Source organism: Acanthisitta chloris, unplaced genomic scaffold (assembly GCF_000695815.1).
Source record: "Acanthisitta chloris isolate BGI_N310 unplaced genomic scaffold, ASM69581v1 scaffold79, whole genome shotgun sequence".
Lineage (NCBI taxonomy): Eukaryota > Metazoa > Chordata > Aves > Passeriformes > Acanthisittidae > Acanthisitta > Acanthisitta chloris.
The window spans coordinates 37948-65065 of record NW_008691780.1 but is presented as its reverse complement, the minus strand read 5'-3'; the positions used below and the strand labels follow the sequence as shown (position 1 = coordinate 65065).

The 27118-nt window shown below is 38.3% G+C and overlaps 1 protein-coding gene across 1 annotated transcript in view; it reads right to left on the bottom strand.

Annotated features, from left to right (window-relative positions):
* PPP2R2C (protein phosphatase 2, regulatory subunit B, gamma) overlaps positions 1-27118 on the bottom strand; it is a 132275-nt gene that overhangs the window by 67434 nt on the left and 37723 nt on the right. The window lies entirely within an intron of this gene.

The window sequence follows — 27118 nt, the reverse complement described above, 5'->3', positions numbered from 1 at the left end:
TAATTCATTGGAGAAAGAGGTTTTCCTTCTACACATACTTTATACTAATGGGAGGGTCCACTCTAAAGCAGTACCATATTAAACAGATTTTATGTACTAAGTACAGTTTCCACTGCAACCAGTAAGGAAGATTTCTGTAATTGGCTTTGCAGAGGAATCTGAGGATCATTGGGCTGTGATGAATGGGATGGAATTTAAAAAGTCAAAATGTCAGATTCTGCATGCAGGACCAAGTAACACCAGGCACAAGTACAAATGGGGAGAGGAGCAGCTGGAGAGCAGCTCTGCAGGAAGGATCTGGTGGCACTGGCCAACAGCAGCTCAGTGTGAGCCAGCACTGTGCCCTGGCAGCCCAGAGGGCAAATCACATCCTAGTGTGCATCAATCACAGCATGACCAGTTGGTCAAAACAGAAGATTGTCCTGATGTGTTCACTGCTGGTGTGGCCTCACCCAGAGTACTGCGTGCAATTCTGTGTCCCACAATTTCAGAAGGAGGTTCAGGTCTCTGAATACATCCAGGGGAGGACAGCAAAGATGGTGTAAGGGATGGAAGGAATGTCTTACAAGGACCAGCTCTGGGTTTTTCTAGTTTGGAGAAAAGGAGGCTGAGGACTGACTTCATTGCTCTCTAAAGCTTCCAGAAGAAGAGAAGCACAGAGGGAGGTGCTGATCTCTTAAAACTGTATCAGAGCAGGATTCAACTGGACAATAGGAAGCATTTCTTTACCAAAGGGGTGGTCAAACACTGGAACAGGCTTCCTAGAGAGGCAGTAAATGCCCCAAGCCTGTTAGTGTTTAAGAGGCATTCGGACAATGCCCTTAACAACATTCTTTAACTTTAGGTCATCCCTGAATTGGTCAGGCAGTCAGACTAGATGGTCTTTGCAGATGGTCTTTCCAAATGAAATAGTCCATTCTATTTCAACTATTTACATTATAGACCTTCCTCAGAGCATAGCTGTTATGTATTATTTCCTTCCCAAACACTAAAAAGAGCATAGACGTGAAGGAAGAGATATAAATTATAATTTTGCTCATATTGCCTTAGAATATACAACAAATCATGTCTGTTAGCTGTTCATGAGCATCTTGAACCTCCTTGATCTTCAAGCAAAATGTGGACTTACACTATCAGAGTGACATTCCATTGGAATCAACATGAAATTTTTTAAACAATGCATTACAACAAATTTTAGATGTGCTTTCTGAATATTCAGAGAAGGTGTTCTGAACACATTAGGGAGAAACATAAATTTTTACCTTATAAAAAAAATATTAAAATCATCCTGGGTCCTGCCTCAGAGTCTTATCACAAAGAGGACTAGCTCTTATTTCAGTCTCCCATGCTTAGAATGGAGGCCTGAGAAAAGCAGCCAGGACCTGCAAATTCTGTCTCTCTTCTAAAGTCCCACAAAGTCCCAGATTATTTAAGGCAAAACACTACTTTAGGCTAAATTAACCTACCAGAAGGAGGTACTTACCAGAGTTTAGAAAGCACAATCCAACCCTCATTAAGGACCACAGAATTTGACCTGTGCCCAAGTACACTCACACAGGGAAGCTAAAACAGACACCAAAGCTGCTTCTCCCAGTAGTTTTGAATGTAATTTTGAGCTCCTTTCAACAGAAGAAACTCTTTTATCTGCCCACTTCCATTCCATTGTTGACTGTTCTGAGTATACCCTGGGAAACTGCCATGAACATCCAACCACCAAGCACTCACTAAAATATTCCTTTTTCAGAAAACAGACAAATGAGCATCATCATCATAAAGGCCTTACTATGAGAAAAGAAGTTTATTGTGGTACTAATGTTTCTCCTGATGTTGTGAGATAAAGAGTCTTTCAAAAGATCTCATACTATTACCTGGCCAGTTGGAGTTAAAATTATACTGAGAGCTTCAGAAAGTCAGAATCAAAGCATACAGGAATCTATATTTTTGGTAAAGAAAAGCAGGACACTATGAACCACCCAGAAAAATCTCCAGCTTTTCATCTGGTTTGGGTTTTGCTGCTGGTTTGTTTTTTTTTTTGAGTAACTGACAATATTTACTAGCCAGCTGGTAAAATAATGAAGGAAAGAGGCCAGTAAAACTACACAAAGCTAAGAGAAACTGCCTTGTACTAATTAGAAACAATGTGCAGCCTGATGACACTTTATAGACTTCAATTACCATACTCGGCAGGAAGGAGCTTTCAAACATCTGTATGATGACTATTCTCCACTGGGATGTCATTTACAGAGCAAAGTATTAAAAACAGGGCAAAAAAATCAATTATAATCTTTGTAAATGAGCATATTCTTTATCTAAGGGATTTGAACTTGCGTGTGGAAATTGGCTCTAAAAGGAGAGACAGAAACTGACTTGACAAGGAACAACAGACAGCAGCTCCCTCCCCCCATACCTGATTTGCACTTAACTTAGGATCATTAAGATAATAATTTATACATGAAGTGCAAGAATAAAATATTATTAGAAGTCAAGCCTAACAAAGCAATGACTAACCATGTCAGATTCAAGGAGATGCTTTCTTCAAGTTTCTAGGTGAATATCCAGAAATACAGTCCATTGACCAGGATTACTCAGGTGATTAAAGATAGATACACATTAGGCAGAAGTACAAAATCAGATCTTTTATTGTTCTAAATTGTTCTAAACAATTATTTGCCTATTTACATAGAAAACCACAAATATGCAAACTCATAGGGAGAGTAGGAAGCAACCAAAAGCCAGTGAAAACACTATTTCAACCAGTCCTCATTTAATACATTAGAGCAGAGAATTAAGGGGGTTAGCCTGGAATCAAATGAAACCAAAATAATGTGAAAAATATAATTACCAGAGAAAAATATAAATATAAAAATATAAAATCTACCACTGTAAAATAGAAACAAAACCCAAACCCACAAACAAACAAAATAGGTTGTTTGAATGGATTGGAGGTTTTCTTCTTTCATTTACTGATTTTCAGACCTGTTATCTCACAGAATATGCTTAAAAGGTATGTGAAATTAATGCTGAGTTTTATTCAACAGCAAATGGGAACAGCAAGGGTCAAGTGCAGAAAATGGCTAGAAAATTTGCCAATCATCACATCAGAATCCTTAATCATGGTGGAAAAACTGCAGACCTGACTTTGCAGATCACTGATATGATCAAGCACCATAAGTATTTTGTATAGCAAGTAAGATGAATATAACTTTGTTCTCTTGGAGGTAAAACTCATTTGCCTTTGTAAGGGTAGATTAATGACCTAGTAATATACTGTTGTACCTCAAGAATATTTTAAAGCATGGAGAGTGCAGACACTTGCTGAGTAATAGGTCGTCTCCTAGTAATTAAGGAGGTACTAACCTAAGGTGTTGGGTTTGACCTTTAAAGCCCTAAGCAATCTGGAAATCTAGCCAAGAGACCAGGCTTTCTGTGCACTTTACCCCTCTTTCTTTTTTCCTTTTGCTTTTACAGCAATGATTAGAGAGAAGCTGTCAGTCCCTCTCAGACATTGTGTCATTTGGTCAGACAGGACCTGGACCTATTACACTCTCATTCAAACTTCACAGCTCATTTCTCCTGCTGGGCACCAGGGAAGAAACTAAAAGGATAGCCTGGAAGAATTGTTTTATGAAGCTACCACCCAGTTTTGTAGTAGGTTACTATGCAGATGAGCAATTTTAACATGATAATGGGATTTTTATGGTTAAGGCAACACAGAACAGGATGAGATCCCAACCAGCTGTGTACAATCCAAGTTAGAGAGTGGAGGATGCTTTCATAATGCCTTGGCCTCTTTGTTGTCATGGAACATTGTGGCTGTCATTGGTGTTCTGGAAAGAAGGAACTGCTCAACGTCTTTAATATCATGCACTCCTCAGCACTAAAATGAAGTCTGAATTCCACATGAAAATTCAAGATAACTAGGTTAATGCAGGGTGTCTGCAGCAGAATTTCAGCTGCACAGCAGTCTCCGAAGCTATTTTGAGCAGGAACAACTACTTACTTAAGTAGAATCAGCAAGAGGGCACATTCCCTATTGTTTGGGAATAACAAAGCTGGAACACCTCTAACAGGCTACCTAGGGATTACTTCAGCTAAATGCAGCTTTGTTATCAAAAAAGAAAAGGATTTTTTTCAGCCTGACAGCACCATAAAAACTCTTGTTCATAGTGAATGACAAATGAACAGAGACTGGTGTTTATAATTTTCTGCTGGTTAAAGACTCATTCTTGCTCCCATTGAACTAAATGAGGCAAAACTGCCACTGATTTCAATCAGATTGTCAGCCAACCTTAAAGATACTAACCATCAGCACTTATTAATATGGAATTATCAGCAGAAAACATATTGACTAGTTGATCTAAATACTTTATCTTCATTCATCAAAACACTTAATCCAAATGAATAAAGACAGAAAACTGAACCCAGACCAAAGGTCAGGCTGCACTTACAAATTGCAATGACTGCTGATACACATTACTGGCAGCAGCAGCAGCATAATGTGTATTGTACCCAATCAAACCAATGGACAGAATATGAAATGGGAAACACACAGCACATCCACAATATACACCTCCCTCTGGTTTCCCAGCAGATCAAATTCTGCCTCAATCACAAACATCCTCCACCTTTTCACATAAAACATGAAAAACCCATTAAAAAATGTCATATATATTTCCTGAAGCTTTTAAAAATAAAAGCCAAAATCAACTTTTGTGACTTCAAATGCTACAATTCTCATAAAAAGCCCTTAAAATCTACTGGTACTATTTTTACCTTCAGAGAAATAATTGATGTACTATAAAGGAGAAAAAGAGTGGTAAAAAATCCTGAATTTAATTATATGAATGGTATTCTGTATACACTTAATTGCATAGCAGTAACACAACCACTTTCATTACTCTTCATAGCTTCAGTTGCCCATTAGCACAGTCCCCAAGGTTCCTTATGAATAATTAGATTAGAAAAGGGGGACTCTCTGCTGAAATGCAAGAGGATGTGATGCCTAAGAAACAGCACATCTTGAATCCAGATGCTGACATGACAACATCATGAAGAGCTAATTTGCACATCCAAATTAATACCATCATGATGATACTATAAAAGAAAGATATGCATATAAAATAGCTACAGAAAATAATAAGAAAAAGAATTTAGGTACTTTTATGACAAGAATACATCTTTTTGACATTTTAACCCAGTCGGGAAGGTGTAAGTAGTCTAAATGTCATATTCATGAGCACAGAGATACTTAAGCAGACTTACTAGAATTTAATCCACTCTTTGGCAACACATGGGTAAGCTGTTTAATAAATAGTTATACCCATCAAACATGTGCAGCACTCACATAAACAGGTGAATAAATTTCATTACATTCTATTAAGCATCTGCTTCTGTTTGATACACTGAATGTTTTTTGCGTTGTTTGGTGCTTCTTTAGTATACACCATCAACAAAATTGGCAGTGATATATTTTTGAAGGATCTTTACATAGGGCCAAAAAGAGACAAAAAAACAAGGTTTAAAACTATTTTAAGGAAAGTCAGATATTTCTGCAGATGTGATGAGTTATCTGAGTATTCACATGTGTGAATAGTTTAAGAAAGATCTCCCCCAAATGCACTTAACAGAAAATAATGGCATTTCTATAGAAAGGCAAATAGTTTTCTTCCACTTCTGTGTCTCTCCTTCATTTAAGGTTTAAAACACAAACTCACACATTACATGGCAGATTCTACCATTAGTACTTGGACACTAAAGCCGAAGAAGATGGTTCTTCTCTCCACATTTTACAGCATGTAATGTACATGGAACTTGTTTGCCCAGTGCATTTGAGACTGTTCTGTCAGGGTTAGCACATTAGTCTAAAGGATTTTGAACTTTAAAAAAATCTGTATTCCCATCAAGCTGATGGGATCTCTTTAGAGTGAAGAAATGTTATACATAAACTCAAAGGAAATTGTAATACTGCTGAAAAGGATATGACAGAAGGAGAAGAAAGATAAAAGTGAATACATGGGACACAAGCAAGAGGCATAATACTGGAGTCGTGATATTAAAGACATAATAAAGCAAGAATTTGAAACACAGTAATTTGAAATCTTCTTATGATGCAAGGGTAAGGAAAACCTCATTAAATTAAATACCCCATATTTACAGCTAATAATAACAGTGTTCTACACAAAGCATTTAGGAATCTACTACAAAATGTCACTGAGACAAGGAGATCAACAGGATTCAAGCAAGATGTATGCCATCATTCACTTATCCACAGCTCTAATTACAACCAAATTTTACTAACTGGGACAGAAAGACCTATTATTTTTTACAAATAACACCCCCCACCCCCCCCCGAAAACTCAAACAATTCTATATCTTCACAAAAAGCATATCAAGACTGTGGAAAAGTAAATATTTTCTGGGCAAATGATACACATGTAGAAGTAGGTTAGTAAAAGGGGAAGAGGAGCAAATCTTTCCACTTTGTATTTGGGTGGTTATGGGGAAGGATGCATTATTTTTGTACATAATGTTAAATGCACTACATGACCAACAAAACAGGGTGCTTCATTATTCATTCTAACAAAACACTTCCTTTGAAAAGAAGTTTAAAGTGCCAGCTCCTTCATTACTACATCCCAACAGTCTTTGCTTACTGAGATTGATCGAACACAATTTAAATCACTAGGAGTTCCTTCCAAGGACTTCAAGGGAAACAATCTCAGGACCAAAGTCTATGGGTAGAATACGTTAACAAAACCAAAAATCAAATAACCAGCAAGACACACAGGCAACATGCAGTGAGGAAACATATGTGAGGCATAAGTGAAAGCTTTTATTGGTATATGAAAGCATTTTCATGGGTTTTTCCACTGTAACCCTCATGCTTCTGGTACTTATCTCCTTTTTTTTCTTGTCACCTCTTGCTGTGAACTGTCTAAGCTATAAAATTCTGGTGGCACGTTCATTTTAATCACCTATAAGGCATCATACACTCTTGTGGCACTGAAGTGAATAAATAACAGGAGGCCTTTTATTTTGAGATGACACAACCAACTGCTCTTAGTCATGATGTATGTTGCACTCACCGAAATAAAAGACCCAAAGTAATGCATTCCTTCAATTCAAAGGTGAAATACTGAAAGATCCTATAATAGTATGTGAAGAGGTTGGAATGGACCTTATAGATCACCTAGTCCCAACCCCCTGCCCTGGGCAGGGACACCTCCTCACTAGACCAGGTTGATCAAGGCTTTATCCCACCTGGCTGTGAACACTGCCAGGGTTGGGCAGTTGGGCTGCTATGCCTCACCCTAAATCTGTCAACAGTCTCCAAATGCAGAAATTCACAAAACACCATGCCTAAAACCAGAGCTGGCATGCTACTTTCTCCTCCTCACAGTCTGCCTGCCACACACTTTGTGCTTTGCAGCAGCACTGAGATCCATTTCTGGACTTAGATGGTGCAAATGGATGACATTTTAGTTCCCTTATTCCCTCAACTGCTTTCCTATAATTCTTCATTACCTGCGTGAAGACTGGAAGTTCTGCCCCAAAAATATGCTACTCCTGAAACACTGCCAGATGGTTTAGGGTGGTTTTGACAGACAGAGGTTTCAGCCTGAGTCTGTGTAATAATTTATATACTGATAAGATCAAATTAAGACCATGTATAATTACATACATGTTTTATTGCTAACTTTTCTTGTGGAATGGTCTTACATGAAATATATGATGCCGTACTGGAACTCACTAAAATCAGGTGACACACAGGATCAAAACCCAAAAGAGCAGATACTAACTCAGGATGTCATCTCAAAATAGAGCACTAATTCCTGGCATGAGAAAATTTAGGCAGGCAGTTTCTGTGAAATATTTCAATATTTACTAGATACCAAAAAATTATAACAGGTAACAAAGGGTAAAACAGTTCTGGAACAGGCCCTAAGCTTTCCAGTGTTTTCAGACTACAGCCAGAGGACTGATGACAGATCACTACCACTCTGGCACCTGCAGTTGCTTGGCAGAGCTGAGACACCACATGGCATGGATGTAATGTCTGTTCTCTTAATACAGTAGTTCTAAACAGAAGCATTTTAAAGACATTTAAAGATATTAGTAGGACAAGAGGACAACAGAAGGTTGGGCTTAGTATAACCTCTGCTGTATTCTTGTCTTACATTACTCTAGCAACTTTGCACAAGGACATTTATACAGAGTTTTTAATATAAAGAATTATGCACAGATAAGATTTGCAATAAAGCTCATCATTCATTCCTCCTTGCTAGTCTCTTTATTACCCTCATTAATATTGCTTTTCTGCCTACAGACCTGTGCCTCCAAGTCCATCCTCAATTTCTCTCACCTGAATAGGACCATGAGACTTATCACAAGGTTAATATTAAGCATGTTCACATGACTTGCCAGGATTTTTATGTATGCATTTAGTCTCTGACTTGCAGAGATCATACCAAGAGCTTTAACTGTCCTTCTCTGGGAAGCAATAAATGCATGATTTGCCTGGACTGGTGATAACACTTCACAGTGCTCGGTAGCCAAAGCTGTTATTATTAAAAGAAACTCTTGGGAATCTATGCAGTTAAATTTTCACTGAAACCCCCATATCTTCTCAGCCACCTAGATTTTTATTGTTGCCTAAACACCATGTGCATTAAAGAGAGAGGTGCATTAAAGACTGCAGCTTTAGGTAGTCATAATATCCTGCCCTAAAATAAAATTGAATGAATTCTAATTAAAAATCTACCTAGAGAAAAAATGAACTACTAGCAGTGGGGAAAGATAATTATAGTTTCCCCCCTGTTTAAAGCAGAAAAAAAATGCATACAAGAGCAGCCATTTCACAAAGTCTTCAGCTAGATCTGGAATTTGAGAAATAAAGAGGTGTCAGTTGATGAATTACCAGCTTAATTACATCTGGGATAAGACATTTCAGAACCCAAAGGAGAAATGATTTGCTGAATGTCAGCATGCTCAGATGCCCACCAGCGAGCAGTCCCTCCTCTATCCCAGGTTTCAGTGAAGACAACATACATGTCAACCACAGTGACAACCACAGAAGAAACACAAACTAATGAAACTGTGTGTAAGCTGTAATTACACTGTCTCAGTGAATGGCACTTGGGGTATTGTGAACAGATTGTACATGTTACTTCACACAGGGCTTAATGAAGCATTCTCTGTTCTACAAACTTCACCTCTTGATTTAATTAACCTTCATACCTATACATGCACTACCTACCCATCATAAATGTTGGAAAACCCTTAAATCAACTGTGGTGCTTTCGAGCTACATTGGAATAGTAACAGAGGTTTGGTTTCTGTTCAGTCTGACAGCTCAAAAGTGAACAGTAAGCAAATTATAAGGTTCTGAGATGATAAAAGCTCACACGGTGAATTTGGCCCTAAATCAGCTCTCCCAAACGTAACATCTAATCCTTTAAATGAAATTGCAACAAAGCAGAATCGATTCATTCACAGCAATAAAAACTAAGATTTTGCTAGAAGAGAAATTAACATGAAAATCATCTAAGAGGGCCTACCTTACAGAAGACTTTTAGATATTAAAACATGTTCTGTTTTGCCGAACAGATTAGATGGCTAACTCACATCTTAGGTTTGTAGGCAAAGCTTTAGATATCTAAATAACTAAAATCACATCTTTTTCATCAACTCCTCAAAATTAAAAGGACACTCATCACTGTTGTCACAAATGTAAAAATCATCATCTCACAGACCACAGTAGTTAACCTTTTACAAGTTCAGAACAGACCAGGCTGCTTACTGCCACCCTGCAGTCCTCCTGTTAGCCTGCATCTTCATGTTTTCCAGTACCATTCCAGAATTTCCTCTAGTATGAGTATAAATTCCTGCTCACACTCTAGCACTCAAGGGCAGATCTCTAGAAATGCAAAGGGAGGCTGTGCACCCTCCTGGTGGGAACAAACTGAAGAAGCAAGAAAACAGCAAATCCTCATTTGAGTTTTCTGCTAACAAAGGCCAGAAGTTTGTGCTGTCCCTGGACTTTGAAGGAGCAAAGGAAAAGAACTGCACTTCAGGAAGGCACCACAATGGCACAGGAGCTACCAGGGCTGCTCCTGGCAGGAAGGACTGAGCTGAATTTCCTTCATGAAGATTTTGCAGCTGTGGAAAGGACAAAGTAAAATTGACACACTTTCTCTGCTTCCTTTCCCCCAAGATAAAAGTTTGCATAACATACTTAATATTTTACTTCATTAAAAATTCAAGTTGAAATTACTTAATGCACAGATTAGGAAAACACTCTGGATTGATGTAGAGAATACAGGCTGCACTGGAGAAATATTAGTAAATTCTATATCACAACAAAGATCAAGTGAAAGCTGCAGAGATAATTTATGTGAATCTCCAAAGTCATTTTAATAGTACCTCTCATAAAAAATTAATCTGCAAAAGTTAGCAAGCATGACGCAGAGGAGGAGAACCAGTGGACTGGATAGAAGTTGGCTGAGGCATAAAAGGGAAAGTTTGCCAGGCACAGAAAATGAGGACTCTCTTTGCATTTTAAAATTCAATCGGCTTGTTTTTTCATCCAGCTCTCAAGACTTATATTACATGCTAAAAGACCTCCCTACAAGCCTGTGAAGCAACACAATTGTTCCTTTAAAAAGAACAAACCCAAAACCGTATACAATAAAGCAGAAGAAAACTCAACAAAATACAACAATGTTTATGGTTACATTCCGTCACTCCAGAAGAGAGATTTCAAGGAGGGAGCAGAGACCTGTGTAATAGAGGCCATAAAGCATGATTTTAAATTAACTGAGAATTCAGCCAACCTTGACAACTTAAACAGAAGGTACCAAATCTGTCCTTTTCCTCCACTGTAGCTATGCTAATTCGGTTCGATTGAGAATCTCAACCAATGTCAATGTCATTTTGGTATACAGGATAATAATTGTATTTATGATATATCCCTCCAAGGCAGCAAGTGAGATCACTCAAGCAAGTTAAAATATGCCATAATACATGAAAATATGTACTATGTTTTAAACCTGTACTTACTATTTTTCACTTCAGTAGAAAATACGCAACTCCTGTAAAGCAATATAGTGTTTCGTCCTATGCCATTTTATTGAATAACTAAATAGACAAGTGTATTTCTCAATAATGTAACAAGAGGAGTGGCTAGGCACACTTGATTACCTGCCAACACTGCTGTGAGGTACTCAAGGACCAGCCTTCACCTTTGTTATCCTCTCCCTGACTCAGTTCTTGGGGCCTGGCTGCATGCTACAAATTGGAACTTCAAGATACCACGACGGAAAGAAATATTGTAATGCCATAAAGTGCTACACTCCAGTGAGACCATGGACACAGAGCAAGACAAATGACAGTGCAACTGGGGTCAAACACCTGGGGAAGTATTTGGTACAGGATACACTTAGAGCTGCTGTGGTGGTATCATAGATCCTATCAGCACACTGTCCATCACTCCCCAGGTTGACACTACAGATGCTGAAGGTCTCAGCTGAGTTTTGCCTCCCACCTGCTAGAAAGCAAAATTGGAACCAATGCTTTTAAACTCCCCTGATCTAATCCTGAACTAAAGTCTCTCAGTTTCCAAGGTGCCTCAACACAGGTAGGAGGCCTCACTGCCTCCTACCATATTCTCTCCTCTTCTACAGCATTACCAAACAAGGTGGACACTCACAAGTCACCTCCACACAGAGCTCAGCTTTAGATCAGGGACTCTGCTAAGCATCTGAACACACCTCAGGATGGTCCACAGATGCAGTCAGAGTTTGAATCTACATCAACCAGAATTAAGTTAGAATTGGGAGAGCTTAAGCACTCTGGGATCTTGCATTTCAAAACAGAAGCAGCATCACATTATTTTGAGAAACCTCTCATGCCATATCGTATAGTACAGTTATTCCCACTGTCTGAGATTCAGACACCTAGCACAGACCCACTAACTGTGTACACACTGAAGGGGAGATTACTGAGGACTTAGCAATGCTGGAAGCCACAGGGCAGCAGCTGATCATTTGGGGATGTCTCCTTGCACATTCTTATCCTCCTTGCACAACTTACTGACAAACTCCCCTCACAGGACTTCACACAAAGTGAAGTCTGTGTGAAGACCACTGTCACCCAACTGAGAAGACAAGGCTGCTGCTACCACCTTACACACCAAGACTCTTTGCCAGATGTTCACAACTCAAAGGGCAGTAGGAGCAGCCAGCTTCACATGGCAGGTACCTTGCTGAATTTGCCACAGCATCCTTCACTGCTGTAGTCTGTACACTAACATAACTATGACCAGTCCTGGAAGACCTAAAAAAATCAAGGAAATGCTCAAAACATTGTGAAAATCACTCTTGTTCAAATTTTTGTTTCCAGCATTGAGAAAGTAGCTATAGCTTTTATAAATATCAGCATGAAGATGTAGTTTCCTTAAGGTGATCACTTCCTCAAGAGCCTGAAGATCCTATCCTGCCTGGAACAGTGAAAGAGTAATACACAGGGTATAATCCTGGGTTTATAAGAATTTTGAACTGAACAGGTAGAGAATTAAGTTCATGGCAATTTTAACACCCTCAGATTCTGCTAACTGCAAGGAGCTGTCCTGGGCAGCACATTGGGTTCATTAATGTACAGGCAGTTTTAACAGTGAGGACATTGGCCTCTCTTATTTCTTACAAAACAAAACTCTGGGTGCACGACATGCCAGAATTCACATACCACAGAAAACACCATGGTCTTCTGGGTTTATAATCAGACCACTTTTCAAAGTCCAAAGCTGTAAACTAATTTATGGCCTCAGTTCACTTGTACTTGCTATTACAGCAAAACTCAAAGCCCAGCTGGTACCTGGGTTCCCAGTAAGGGCTTTTCACAGCCCTGACTAAAATCCCTTTTTCCTCCCTTACTGGTACTATTAGAGATTTTATTCAAGAATTAAAACTAGATTCCCCTTCTTGCTGTTTTTGACAACTATCAGAGGTGATAGACACAACAGGTGCTTTGCTTTTCCTGCAACTCTGAAAAATTTGCTTTTCTCTATTTGCTTGTGTACCATAAAAATAAAGAAACCTTGATCTGCAAAAGCCAAATCCATATTATATGCATTTCTTCAGAATGCAACTGACTGGAGACATTTTTACTCTTGTCTGCAATGTGAGAATACAGTGCAGAGTAGAATAAAGCCATAGACTTGGAAAAGCTATTTATAGTGCATATGCCCCAAGGAGATACAGCTAATAACTAATTCATTTCACATCACACATTTGAATGCAATATGAAAACTTCCCAGTTTCTTATCAGCACAGGAGAAAAGACCCCACTGTGGCTTTCTTTAAAATAATTAAGGATTCTTTACCAAAACATTTTAATCAAACTAAGCCTCCACAGCAGTCTTTTCTTTGCCTGTCTGTTATCTATTTCCTTAAGAGATCCATACCTATAAAGTTTTGATAAAAGCATTTCACAACATAGCAGTTTTTCAAGCTATTAAAAATGGTGCTCATTCTCCTAGATAACACGTTTGTTTATCAAATAGTTCTCTACAAACTGGATTAAAATCCAATATATTACTGGTGATACCAGGAGGAAACAAATGGAAAAATCTGCTAAAGAATTCAGTGAGAAATGAAACTGTAATATCTGCATATGATGAGGGTTTGGGTGGGGTTAGGTTTTTGTTGGAAGGAAAAGAGATCAGCTAAATATTATTCCATGGACTAGATTGCTGAATATTTTATTACTAATGATTAAGAATTAAACAACAGATAAGAAAGATGATAATTTGCAGCACTGGAGAGACATCGATAACCACACTGAGCTTCCCTCCCAAACAAAGCAGCCAGCTGACCTGATGCTCAGTGAAGTGATAACCTTCTCATTGCTCCACACCCACAATTTTTGTTTTCTTTCGCTTTTCTTCCGCATGCTGACACCAGGTGCTAGAACAGCTTGACTCAAGGAGAGTGTCCTAAGAACAGAGTGGTTTCAGCCAGTGTTGGTGCCAAGGAGCTAAGCTGGTAGGGGAGGCTGCAAGGAGCCCCAGCTGGTACTCCACAGGAGCTACTACTGCCATGGGACTCTGCTGACTCTAATACTGAGAATAAGGGCCCTTTGAATAAAAAAGAATGAAAAAAAGTCCAACCTCCCCCCTCTCCCAACACCATAGACTATCCTATGGCTCAAAGACTTAGCAAACAATGATCCACTATTTAACCTGGGCCTTCTGCTACTTCTTAATTAAAAGGCACGTTTTTGTTAACCGGTTTTATGTTTAAATTGGAATTAATTCCTATATGAAACAATGTGAGTGAACTCCACCATTTGTAATTCAGTGCCCCTAGGGCCCCTAGTTTTTACTGAGTAGCATGACAACAGCCTAATTTTACTTTTACCAAAGCAGAAGTAGCATGAAAATTATTTATAACACACATTAAACATAAACTATAAGTAGACATTGTGAGCTTATACAGCCTGTTCCTGATGTTGTAGGATCAGTGAAAATGCTAGCAAACATACACAGACATCCTAATGATTTAAACATAACTGCCTTCCCATTAAGCCATCTGGAATCAAATGTAGCTACCTTGTACACAGAATGCTTGATTTCAAATTGATCAGTCATGAAAGTTAATGGGTAAAACCTGAATAAAAATATCTTAAATCTCAACTTTAACAGAAAGAATGCAGACCTCCTTCAACAATCCTTTTAGGGTTTGTGGGTTTTCTCCTTCAGCAGAATATTCTGATCCCATTAGGAAGTACTGCTCAGCACCCCTGAACATCCATTTCCAGAAGGAGAGCTTTTATAGACTGTAAAAGGATCTACTACTTTGTGTGTGTGCATTGATTTTATTCAGGAAATGGAGAGAAGCTGACCTGAGGTTTGCTCAACTTTAGGTTTAGGGAGGGCTTCTGGGTTTTGTTTTTTTCTGTTTTCATTTTTGTTGTTTGTTCATTTCATTATATTTACTTTACTATATATTTACTGACCATGTGCTTTAGTCGGAATCATTGTACTACTCAGAAAAGAATTACGTCCCCATTGCAGAGCAATCAGGCAATGATATATTAACTGCTTCGATCATTAAAGCAAGCTATCTAAATTATACTGGCAAACAGCAGACAACAAGTAGATGCAAAGTGCAGTTATAAGAGGGCTGAAAAATAACTACTATGCAAAATAGCATCACCTGCTCACTTGTTCAGATTTTAGTCTGAGCTAGAGCAAGTCCAGGCTACATGCAACACAAGAACATGCAAAGACTCTACCCAATTTCTGAAGACAGCACTCAGTTTAGCTGTTTAGATTTCCAACTATATTAAGGGCACAACACACTATAGAAAGTGATTGCTGCTTTTTAATGTCTACTCACACAGTATTTAAAACTTCGAAAAGCAAATGTGCTACCTAGTCATTATATTAACCCTTCAATCATGACTTCTCCCATCACCCAAGTGGCAGACAACTTTTTCCATGTTCATATTTAAACTAATCTTTATTAATTGCTGCCCCAATATAAACTTGCTAATGGCTTCACTGCATAAATAGGTGAAGAAATAAAACCCAAACAGGAAAGAAGAAAACACTAAAATTAAATAACTAATACTATATCAGATATATGCTTTCTTGTGTTTTCTTCAAAGGTCAGAATTATCCATTTTCCCAAGGAAATTCCAGGTATTTCACTTTTAACTTTTATAACAAACGAACAGTGCAAAGTGCGTAAGTTGTCTGAAATGTAAATTCATTAATAATCAAACTTGTGCATTTGAATGACAAAAACCAGAGCACTGCATCATCAAAGACATGTGACAGCACATCAGGTTCTTGGAATCTTTGAATATACAGATGAGACTGCTCAAGTCAGTAGCACCTTGATAACACAGAAAGGTGAAAATGCCTTTTGAAGCAGCAAGAAGAGAAGGCTAAGAAGTGATCTCCTAAAGTGTATTTATAACCACTGCCCTGCAAGGGAACACGGTTACTGATCATCCTGTCTCCTGATGATGTACCAATACAGGATGCTGATGTGCCAGTACATCAACTTGTCAGGAGCACCTAGAGCAGCATTAAATAGCAGCACAGAGAGCAAGTGTTCAGTGATGCTACAGTGCTGAGTGTACACAAAAGCTCCCATCAGGATGCTGCTGCTGCAGAACCAGCACTCCAGCAGCCATCCACATTTGCTGTGTGCTCAGATGGGCACACCAGGGAGATAAAACGAACCACTACAAAAGCAAACACCTTGAAACACTGTATTGTATTCATTCCTCACCTAGAGCAGGGCAGAATAACAACAAAAAATGCTTTTCTCTCCTCACATTGTAAGATCTGTCTTAGGATGTGCTTATTATGTTAGTACAGCTAGTCCTCTCCCTAACCAGCTTAGAGATTTCTTCCACTGATCACTTGACACCTGCATCCTCTGCTATTTGCTTCCCAGGATATTCATCCTCAGCCCTTTGTGCTGAGGAACTGCAGCGACTAACATGATCTGTATATTATCATGTTCAAACTCCAGGTAGTATCTAGCTGGAGCATCTTTCATTTAAAGAGGTTTAGTTATATACAAAGATTTTTCAAAGAAAGGGAAAGCTTTTGGGTCAAGCCTTTGAATATAATGACAGAAGAAACTCATTTGCCATTACTAGTTTTGATGACACCTTTCTATACATTTAATTAATTCATTGAGTGACTACTAAGCTAAAGTAAAATCAGTCTGTGATTATATAGATGAATGCAAAAGCACACGACAAACAACATGAGCAAATTTCCAACTTTTCACTACTTTACTTCATTAAACACATTTTTCATTTAACATTAGAAGTGTCCCTGGGTCTCAGGTATTTCTGAATTCTGCAATAAGTGACTATTAAATTCCTTTCATTTATTAGCTGGATTTTAAAACCATCTTCAGCATTTTACTACGGTTGTAGTACTATCTATGCTAACAGAAATCTGTCATGCCTCAACAGCTCTAGTCTTGCTGCAATGTGGAGTTAAGGAGAGCATGAGCCATCCTCTCTCCTCCTATTTATCAGGGGCTGGAGGAGAGTCTGTCCACGTCCAGCAATTCCACAGCAGGCATTAACTCCAGAGCATTAAGCCAAAGAAAATGGTTAGCTTTAATCTTCTTTGCCAGCTCCAAGATATTTTCAATGGGGTATTCACTTTTTCTCTTGAGAAGGAACCTTTCTCTAGGCCTTTTCTGCTAAGAAATTATTTTGTTAGCAGTCAGAAATTTCCTCAGGATTGTAAATAAAGACAGAAGCATGACATTTTATAACCTAAACCCACCATTAAATACCATCAGAATTTCCCAGAACAACGAAGATGAATTTACCTTACCCACCTTCTAGTGAAAGCTGCCCCTGCCCTGGCAGGGAGGTTGGAACTAGATGATCTTTAAGGTCCCTTCCAACTCAAACCATTCTATGATTCAAATCTTTTCACCCACCCAGATGCTGAATAGATAGATATACAACAGATAGAAAGACTTTTTACAAAACCCTGGCAGTGGACAAGAAACGGAAGCATTTGACACAGACCACTACAGCCAGCTGTGTGTCATCATGGACAGCATCACAACCCAGCAAAAAAAGAACTACTCATCTTCCTGTTCCACTAATGACACACATAGAAAATTACCAATTATCTGTGTGCCAGAGGTGTGACCTGTTTCTGTCAATTGAAAAGATAGACATATTCTTCAATTATTTGCTGCATTGTACAAATTAAACAGGAGGATTCATTAACCTCTCAACAAGTACATATATTTTAAAACAATTATATTCAAAGGAAAATCAACTAAAGGCCAATTTTGCAAGGCTGGACAGCAGTGGGATCCACCTTTTAAATCTAATACTCTTTTTCAGATGACAGAAATCAGATGTTATGTAGCAACTTCAAAGCCATAAGCAACTCATGAGTTGTGCAAGACCTACAGACTTCTTTATTGTGGTCAGGTGATGGTTTAGGCTATGGTTGGTACAGGATCTCCCTTAGCAAGACCTGGACATTCATAGGGGGCCAAATGTGCCAGCCAATCTGACCTTGCAGCCATCCATTGCAGAACTCAGACACTCTCTCCCAAGTACTTAGTGCACTAGAGAGAAACCACCAGAAGGGTTTGGCACTGGGCACAACACCAAAATAAGGATAAGGTTCAGCTTTTGAAAGTGGAGGCAGCAAAAAGCTGCAGCCCAACATGTAGCACAGAGGAACTGAGAAGATACATGTAGAAGCATTTCCCCCATCAATGGGGAAAAAAAAAAAGATAGCTTTGAAGTCTACCAACTCAGTATCTAAACCATGTAAACATCAAAATTGTAATAGTCTTTGTGCAATTGGATTAATATGCAATCAATGCCATGCTCAGATAAGACAATTTAAAAAACTTGCTTAATCAGTCTTAATTTTGAGATGTTATGGACAATCCAAGCAGAGCAATATACTCTGTTGGATATCAAAGTCTTTTAAAACATGAACCAACAGCACCACTGTGAAAATATCTTGAAACTGGTAACATTCTGAATTATGAAAGTTAAGTCCCCTACAGTTCAAAACAGATACAGGTAAGAGAATATTTTCCCATCTAAAACAAAAAAAGCAAAGAGAAGTTCTGACCTCAGGAGGCAGCCAGTTGGCACTGAGATTCCTTGCGCATCCCAACAGCTAGCTGAGATACCAGAGCAGATATTAAAAAAACCCTAATTATTTACTACCATTTGGAATAGTACTTTATTAATCAAATGTTTCTTTTCATAATACAGCTGCTATTTCACAGTTAAAATCTAGGCTTTGTTAGAACATGGTCTGTCTTCATTTTATGATTGCTGAGCAGACACAGTAAAATGAAAATATAGGTCAAAAAGGAAGTGGAGTTCTAAGTTTTCACTTCTTTTCTTTTCCATGGGTTGTAAAACCAAATACAATTGTGCTGCCAACAGTCCCTCTGTCTACCTGCCACTGAAGGCAAGTCTGTGAATCTCAGGACAGGCTAAGATTCCCACCAAGCTGTAGACTTGTAAGGAGCTGTCAACATCAAATGGCAGAGCCAGGCCAGAAGTCTCTTTCAATTTTATTTTTTTTTGAGAGTACTGATGAAAAGATAGTCCATAAGAATGGGGACAAACTGTACTGTCACAACTACCCAAAAAGCAACAGAATCAAGAGTCAAATGAGATCAAAAATGGTTAGTATACATAACTGTACCTTGGTCTATCATTTGGAAGATATAATTTATCAGTGCAAGCAGTGCAGCTTGTCTACTATATTTAGGGCTAAACCCAGATGGATTCAGTCAAGGAAATCTGAGGATTCTAGATGCCACCAGAGTCGCCTTGCGCACAAGCTTCCTTATAGCTTTCCCTAAAAAACAAAGAAATTCAAGACAAAAATGGTGAAAACTTTCCTCACCTAAAGACAATTTTTCAAGCAGGAACAAAACTGCTGACCCTGTAAGCAAGCAAGCACCTTGTTCTCCCAATCACCTTCAATAACAGCAAAATACTTCCTCAGTGCACATTCCCAGACTTAAGAGTATAAGTCACAAGCTGCAGCCCAGATCTTTCTACCTCCTATATTCACTTCCATCAGTGTAATTAGCTGAGACTCAAGAGAGTTTTCTCTCTCATACTCCTAAACCCAATGAAGTAGATACTAACTTTATAATTAGTAGCCCTGATCTAAGCCACTGAAATAATTAAGTGCCTTGAAAATTCTTAATGTGAAACCCATTGTATAGCTGTTGAAGGGAACCAACTCGGATTAAACACTTTACCCCCCATCAACAGCAGTTCAGCAGAATGCTTGCTGATGCAGAGTTTGAAGAAGCATCAACTGCTTGTCAATGAAATTTAAAATGGAGTCCAGAAAATCAGTCTACAGGATCTAGAGAACAGGTGCTCATTCCCTTTTAAAGGTAGGATCTTCCTAATGAAAAATGAAAAAGTGGTAAGGAAAAAACCCACCCATAAACACACAACATAGAAACAAAATGCTGTCATCAGAACATAAGCAGAGGAAGTTAAGGATCATATATTGTATTAATATTGGTATTCAAACCAAAGCAGCACAAAATATCAGCCACATCCCAGGACTGTACATCATCAAAGAAAAAAAAACCCTATTGATCAATGTAGAAATAAATTTTCCATTTTAATTTGTATCTTTCACTTTTCAAAAGCCTTTCTTTTCTGGGAGTTACACGGGAAAGCAAATACATACAAGGATTGAATATGAAAAATCTCTTACACATTCCAGGATAATTTCAATGCTTATTTACATACACTTATATTTAAATTTGCAGAGCTTTGAAATTCAGAAAGATGAAGTGCTGTATCAAAACAGTTCTTTTTATTAAGGCATTTGTCATTATGTGAATCTAGTCCAGACAGCAGCAATCCATTCAGGTTAGTTACTCAGGTGTGTATTTGCATGCATGGTACTCTCTCCTGAGAGAGTTTTCTTTCTACTTACATTTGCACTATCAAAAGCAGTACTTGGAATAAAGAGTAAATCTGATTCAAGCACACAGTGTTCCTTTGGTGGAAATGGGGCAAGTCCTCTGAGTGTGCAGAGCATCATATCTCTATTACATCATTTCCAAAAGCAGTGGAGGCACAAAGCTTACACCAGCAGGAGACTGGTGTATATCACTGCTCACAAAGACCCACAAGCTCTAAAAAAATTTCTTGATCCATCCAGATTTTTCTAGGGTTTTCATTTCACTGAAAAATGTGGGAGATTGTCCCATGACAGTAAGTTTAAAGCACAGATTTTATATAGATATAAATCAATAATTGACCTAAAAAGTCTTTAGCCAGTTTAGCTAAATGGTCAATGGAGAACACTCCACGTTCTACTTATCAGAATATAGGAATCCCAGTGCAATAAATTAAGACTTACTCCTTATTATAAGCAAGGAAGAGTTTCACTCTTCCTTTGAGCTTGCTGTGACATGTCTTGTTTTGCTCTGCTGATTTTTGGCTTGGTTTTGGGGTTTTTTGGTACTATTTTGGAAGACGGATTTTTCGTTCTGTTTGATGAGCTGATGCACATCTTCATCTTGATCTCTTGTAAAGTTACATACCATATGCTTAGAAATCTGTATTTCCTGAACATCACAGCTGACTGCTTTACTATTCTGGTGTCACATATGCAGCACACTGATGCTGACCTGGATGTACAGAGACAAAGAGGAATTGAAACACTGACATTGAGCTATTATGGAGGTGGAAAAGCTCATGGTCTCTACCAGCATCATTTAAAGCCTCTCCAAGATTCAACTTCATCACTTAGTTACTATTCTTAGTCAAACCCCTGATAACTAGGAGGTGGTTTTGTTCTCAGTGCAGAGATATCATTAGACACTGCCAGCATTTTAGTCCACAGTGGGACATTATTACCTGCATACAGAAAAAGAAGGTTCTGGGACAGCAAACAAAAGCCCTCGTGACACTTCTGGGAGCAACAGGCAAAGGTTTCTTCAGAAGATCCTACTATCCACAGGGAAAGGATTTTGCCACAGTATTGTACAGAGCACACAGACAAAAAGAATTCCTAGAGGAAATATTTACCTTTTTTTCATCTAGTTATTTTCATATTCAAAAGTGTTTTCACATACTTGTTGTTATCAGGTGCACTTTCTAGATTTTGATGGACTTTTAGTATGTAGCACTGTCTTTTACATGTGTGATTTCTAAACTGGAACCTGGAAGTTTTATTTGTGATATAGCCATGACTTCAGAAGTTAGTTGCTTTGTATAAAAGAAGTGCTTTTATTTGATCTGCTGATACAGTTGCAGACTGGGTAGGTAGGAGAACAACCTTGCCTTCAAGCATATGAGCTTCTGAAAACCTGTAGAAGACCCACAAAAGTCCACCCTCATTTTTTGGATAGTTCATCTGTCAGAAAATACCTCTCTCTAACTCTCTTGTCTTTCTTTTATCAATCTATCACTGCAGCTACACATCAGCACCATTAGGACTTTGAAATTCTACATTATCTAGTAGTCCTCCAGAATTTTCTGATTAGCCAAACAGCAACACTAAAATTTGAGCAGACAAGCAGCAGAGTCTGGTAATCTCCTACTAGCAAATAATATCCTCTCAGAAACACACCATCGTTTAGTAACACAACCAAAAAAAACCAATCAAAAATGGGTACAGAATAAAAAACAGCTGACAATTTTAAAACCAGAAATTAACTAATACCTTTGAGGTAATAAAAAAACATAGAGAAATTAGTCCAGTGATTCAATTTTTATTGCCATACTGAAAAAGCACTAGTGTCATTACTATCATTACTACCATTTAGAATATATACCATAAAGAGAGACTGTGATAATTTCTTGAAACTCAAATTCTGCTGTTCCCCTAACCTTTCTAGATTTTTCAAGCCAACAATACCTGCTCTTTTGATTACAGCTCTGGCCTATGTGACCGATTTCCTATTCTGGGCTGAATCATCACAGAAGACAGCCCATTGGTTAAAAATCTCAAAAAAAGCTGAATACCATAGCAACTGGCTTGCAGCCTTGCTAACATGCAGGAAGGATTTTTCACTTGAACAAGAGCTACAAGTGAAAACACCAGGCCAAAAGCAGATCTGGCATAATATCAACATTGTAATAGAACCACAGAAGTTGCTTAACCCCTCCCCAATCTCTTCCCTGTCACACCTTTTTGGGCAGCAGCAAATCTTCAGGTTCTCATTAAAATACAGTTCAGAGAACAATGAAAAACATGTGCCATAGTATTGATTCTATGTATATATCGAGACATGTCAGACTCTTTGCCAAAACAAACAGGACTCAATTCTGAAAAATCAAGTCAGGGAAGCAGAACAATAATGGAGTTTGACCTTCACTTTTAATTAATAATCATATCACTCCATAACTAAAAGGATTAAAAGTTTCTAAAGAAACATCTCCAAATATACTTAATTCTACGTTGTCCAATTTAGCAACCACTTTTAGGAACATATCAAAGCAGTCAAGATACTGATAACAAAAGACAATTACTTCATGACAATACCCTGCAAGAATTGCATCAGATCTATAAGGAATACATTTGAAGCAGCATATTGCTCTGGAATAGCAGTAAGAGTCTGTGTTCAGTTCACAGAGCCAGGTTTTGGCAGGGGGTGAGGGTGTTTTTCTGTGAGAAGAGACCAGAAGATGCCTCATGTTGGATCAAACCAATCCCAGCCAGCTCCAAGACAGACCCACCACTGGCCCAAGCTGAGCCCACCACTGATGTTGGTGGCACCTCTGTGATAACATATTTAAGAAAGGTCAGATAGCAAAAGCAGAAATAAGGAACACAGGACAAAGAGAATCCAGTGTAGAAAAGCTACATTCAAAGTTTTAGTTGCCCTTGATTTTAAAGCACATGGGTTTCCAACACTTCCCTTACTCATCAAGTAAGAATGCTTGATGGGCTAATCATCCCAGAGTCCTCACTCTTGCCTATTCCTCATACTTTCAGAATGGGATTTTTTGGTTAGTTTGTTTTGATACATCTTTATTTTGTTTATAAGGGATGAAGCAAGGAAATTTTTTCACACTTGAGCTGCTATCTAGAATTTCACAGAAAGAACATCATCTGTTTTCTGAAACAAATGTGAAATGGTACTCCATGGTTACTATTACTCATGCAAACATAGTGTGTCCAAAAAAGCACCATACATATATATATACACTGGAAATACCAACATGCTCCTGGAAGTATGGCCCTATCATGTGCAAGATCAGATTTTGTTCTCATGACAGTAATTCTAGTCAACTTTACGTCAGTGATGACCTATTCTATTCCCCAAAGTTGCAAATTTGCTCTGAAGAGCTTACAATCTTAAGTCAGAATCCAAAGAAAAGAAAGAGAGGAGGACAAGCCAGGAAAACATTTACCCATTCTGCATCCTTACACACACACACTCACTCTTGCCTATATAAATTAGAAAAAATGTGGATCAGGGAGAGTAACTTAGTACACCAACAAAGGTCTCCCTCCCTCTAGGAGGGCTGGGAGACAAAATTGTCATTGACCTCAGCTCTGAAACAATTTTTCCATGCTCAAAGTGGCATGAAATACATGACAACGATGCAGTGCCACAGCAGAGATTCAGTGACTGAAGCACACAGTGGTAAGGCCAAAACTAGTGCTTGAGAGTAGCAGTTGTAACAGCTCCAGCTGTTTCCAAAACTTTGGGAGAAGGCAACAAAAATGAGAGGAATGCTGCTACTCTATTACCCTTCATTCACCTAGCAGAAAGGCATTATATGAGCATAAATACTTATGTTGTTCTTATCACAAAATTTACTATGACAAAATTATCCTTATGACAAAATAACTATTTCATAGACAGTGCTGTCAGGAATTTTAAAAGTAACTTGAACCACCATTATTTTTGTTTAAAAAAAAAAGTTAGTTGTTTAAGAATATGTATCTGCATGTTAGCCCAACTGATGAGTGTGTGGAATCAACTCATTCATGAGAAGGAACCTCGGTGATAACACCCTGGAAACTGTTTGTCCTACTACACAGCAGTGCTGATACATCTAATGCCCAAGAAAAGAATTACAGAAGTACTAAACACAGAAGAGGTCATCTTAGCACAAGCACAGTACACTCAGACAAAATAATCTGCCTGATTACAATCCAGTCACAGGAAAACATCTAAACCATTAAACAGATGTGCAGCACACCAAGTCTTATGTTATTACAACCTTTTAAAGTAGGACCTCCTTCTTTCCTGTATTTAGATTTCTCAGTTCACAAGAGAGTTGACCTAGGCAGTTCAAGATGTTCTGCAAACCAGATGTAAGATGTTTGATTGGCTAGTCTGAGAAGCTGTGTTAAACCAGGAATTTAAAACAGATGGATCTATCCAAACACCCTGTCAGAGACCCTCTGCATTACACACACCACCAGCAGCCCTGTAGGAGCACGTAATATTACTCTGAAAACTTTTTCACCCCATTATGAACATGATAAACCACACCAGTGACATCAGCTGATTTGCCAAAAGACACTGCAGAATTAGTAGCTCAATAAGAACAAGAATTCTTTATTTTAGGCCAACGAACAGTCTCCACCTACACATGGGTTACTAGTATAGAAGACAATCAGTACCATTTCATTGCATTTTCTGCAGTCCAGTTAAAAAATACAAACAAAACAGTGTGTGCAATACAGTCACTCAGTGTGTGAGACACAGATGGAGATAGAAAGAGACAAAAGGCTTTACTTTTATTGTAAGTATTTAGGGTTTGTATTATCTTTGGGACATCTCAGACTAGGTAACAACATTCAGAACATACACTCTCTAGGTGTATCACTTCCTCTAGGACACATCTGTTTTGAAAATTTTTTATTCACTGTTTGTGAAGTGACAAAATACAATCAATGAACTGTAGACACCTTTTTCACGTTTGCTTTCTGTGGGTTCCAAGGTCCATTGTGATAAAGGATCCCTGTAACCAGCCATCTGGGATGAAAACAAAAATAAGTGATAGGCACCCCTACCTCCAAGTCCATCTCCAGAATCAACCTCATAGATGCTCTCCCCTTCCATGTTGCCTTTAGGATACAGCAGAAGGCAAGATCTTCTCAAGTGACTTGCTCAGGCTCCAGAAGAAAGCTGAATCCACCCAGTTTGCAGCCAGCAGGTGATATCTTTCAAACAAAAACAAAAACAAAGCCATTGATTCACTTCTGCTATACAACAAATAGGTCATTTAATTTCTCCTTTACACCTTCAACTTTGAGACTGTGTCATCAAATATTGACTACATCAAATACTGCAGCATAGTCCTTATATCAATACAGTTTTTCAGTGTGTACCTGAGCTCCTTTTCCCTTGTAAATTCAACTGTGATTCACAGTAAAAACCAACCAATATAGAGGCTGCATCAGTTCAAATTCCAGGACTATATTAAGGGGGAAAGCCTCAGCACAGGCCCATGCTTATCCATATGGCCTGACAGGACTAGGAATTGGCAATATGGAGAAACATACTACTCATCTACAGGATTAGCTCTTCTCTGGCACACTGTGAGTACTGTGAAACCAAATTACATTCAGTTTGCAAACAATACAGACTGAAAGCACACAGAGCATGTTGGGACTACTCTTAGGGTTACTTTAAGTTTAGGTAGAGAGAATATATCAGTTCAGCAATGGATTTGACTTGCAGATGAGTGTAAAGAAGAAAAGTGTAAAGATGAGTGTGGACAAAAGAATAAATACACCTCTTAGTTTATGTAAGAAAAGGAAATATAGGAGCAAAATCTCTTTTCCCTAAATTGAGCCTGAATAGCTGGTTGGTTTTCTATTACTGTCCAGTACAGCTAGTTTTTACCAGCACCTTCTCTTTTTGTATAAAAGAGAAATAACCATCAATGAATTAAAAAAATTACAAATGAGTCAGGAAACATCAACATATTAGTGCTTTTGAGAGGAAAAAAGAAGAGACAAAAAGCAATCAGAGCAGCATGGAGTTACTAGAGTGGTTTTGCAGCAAGCAGAGAACTGTCATGTGTCAGATGCTCATGATCTAGACAGCAAAGCAAGGACAAGCTCCAACACTCATCTCCCTGTATAAGATTTGCAATCTGATTACTTTTAAAACAAAGGAAAATGGAAACCAAAAGGTATCCGAAAAGAGGTTCCTCTCTTCCACAAATGAACTCAGACAGGCCAAGAACAGAAAACACGATGAGAGAATGATGCCCAAGTGCATGAATGATGTGATACATAAAACTCAGTTCAGGTACTGTTAGTAACTTAGAGCTAGTCATGGAGCAATTGTTTGGCTGTTTCCTTGCCAGTCTCAAAGGAGCAAACACCAATTAATTTTTAATTGCAAGTCAGTGACCTTCTCTTTTGCTTATCCATGTCATTAAGAAGGCATTCCAATTGTCCCATGCCACTTGCATTTTATTGAGAGGGTGGAAAAGGGGAAAAAAATTCTGTAGTAACATGAACTCCTTCAACTTTCTATCAACAAGAAAGCAATAAATCTTATAAACAAATCTGTATTTAGACATCAAGTTAAAGAAAAGCAATAGTTCAAGTACTATGTCATTTTGT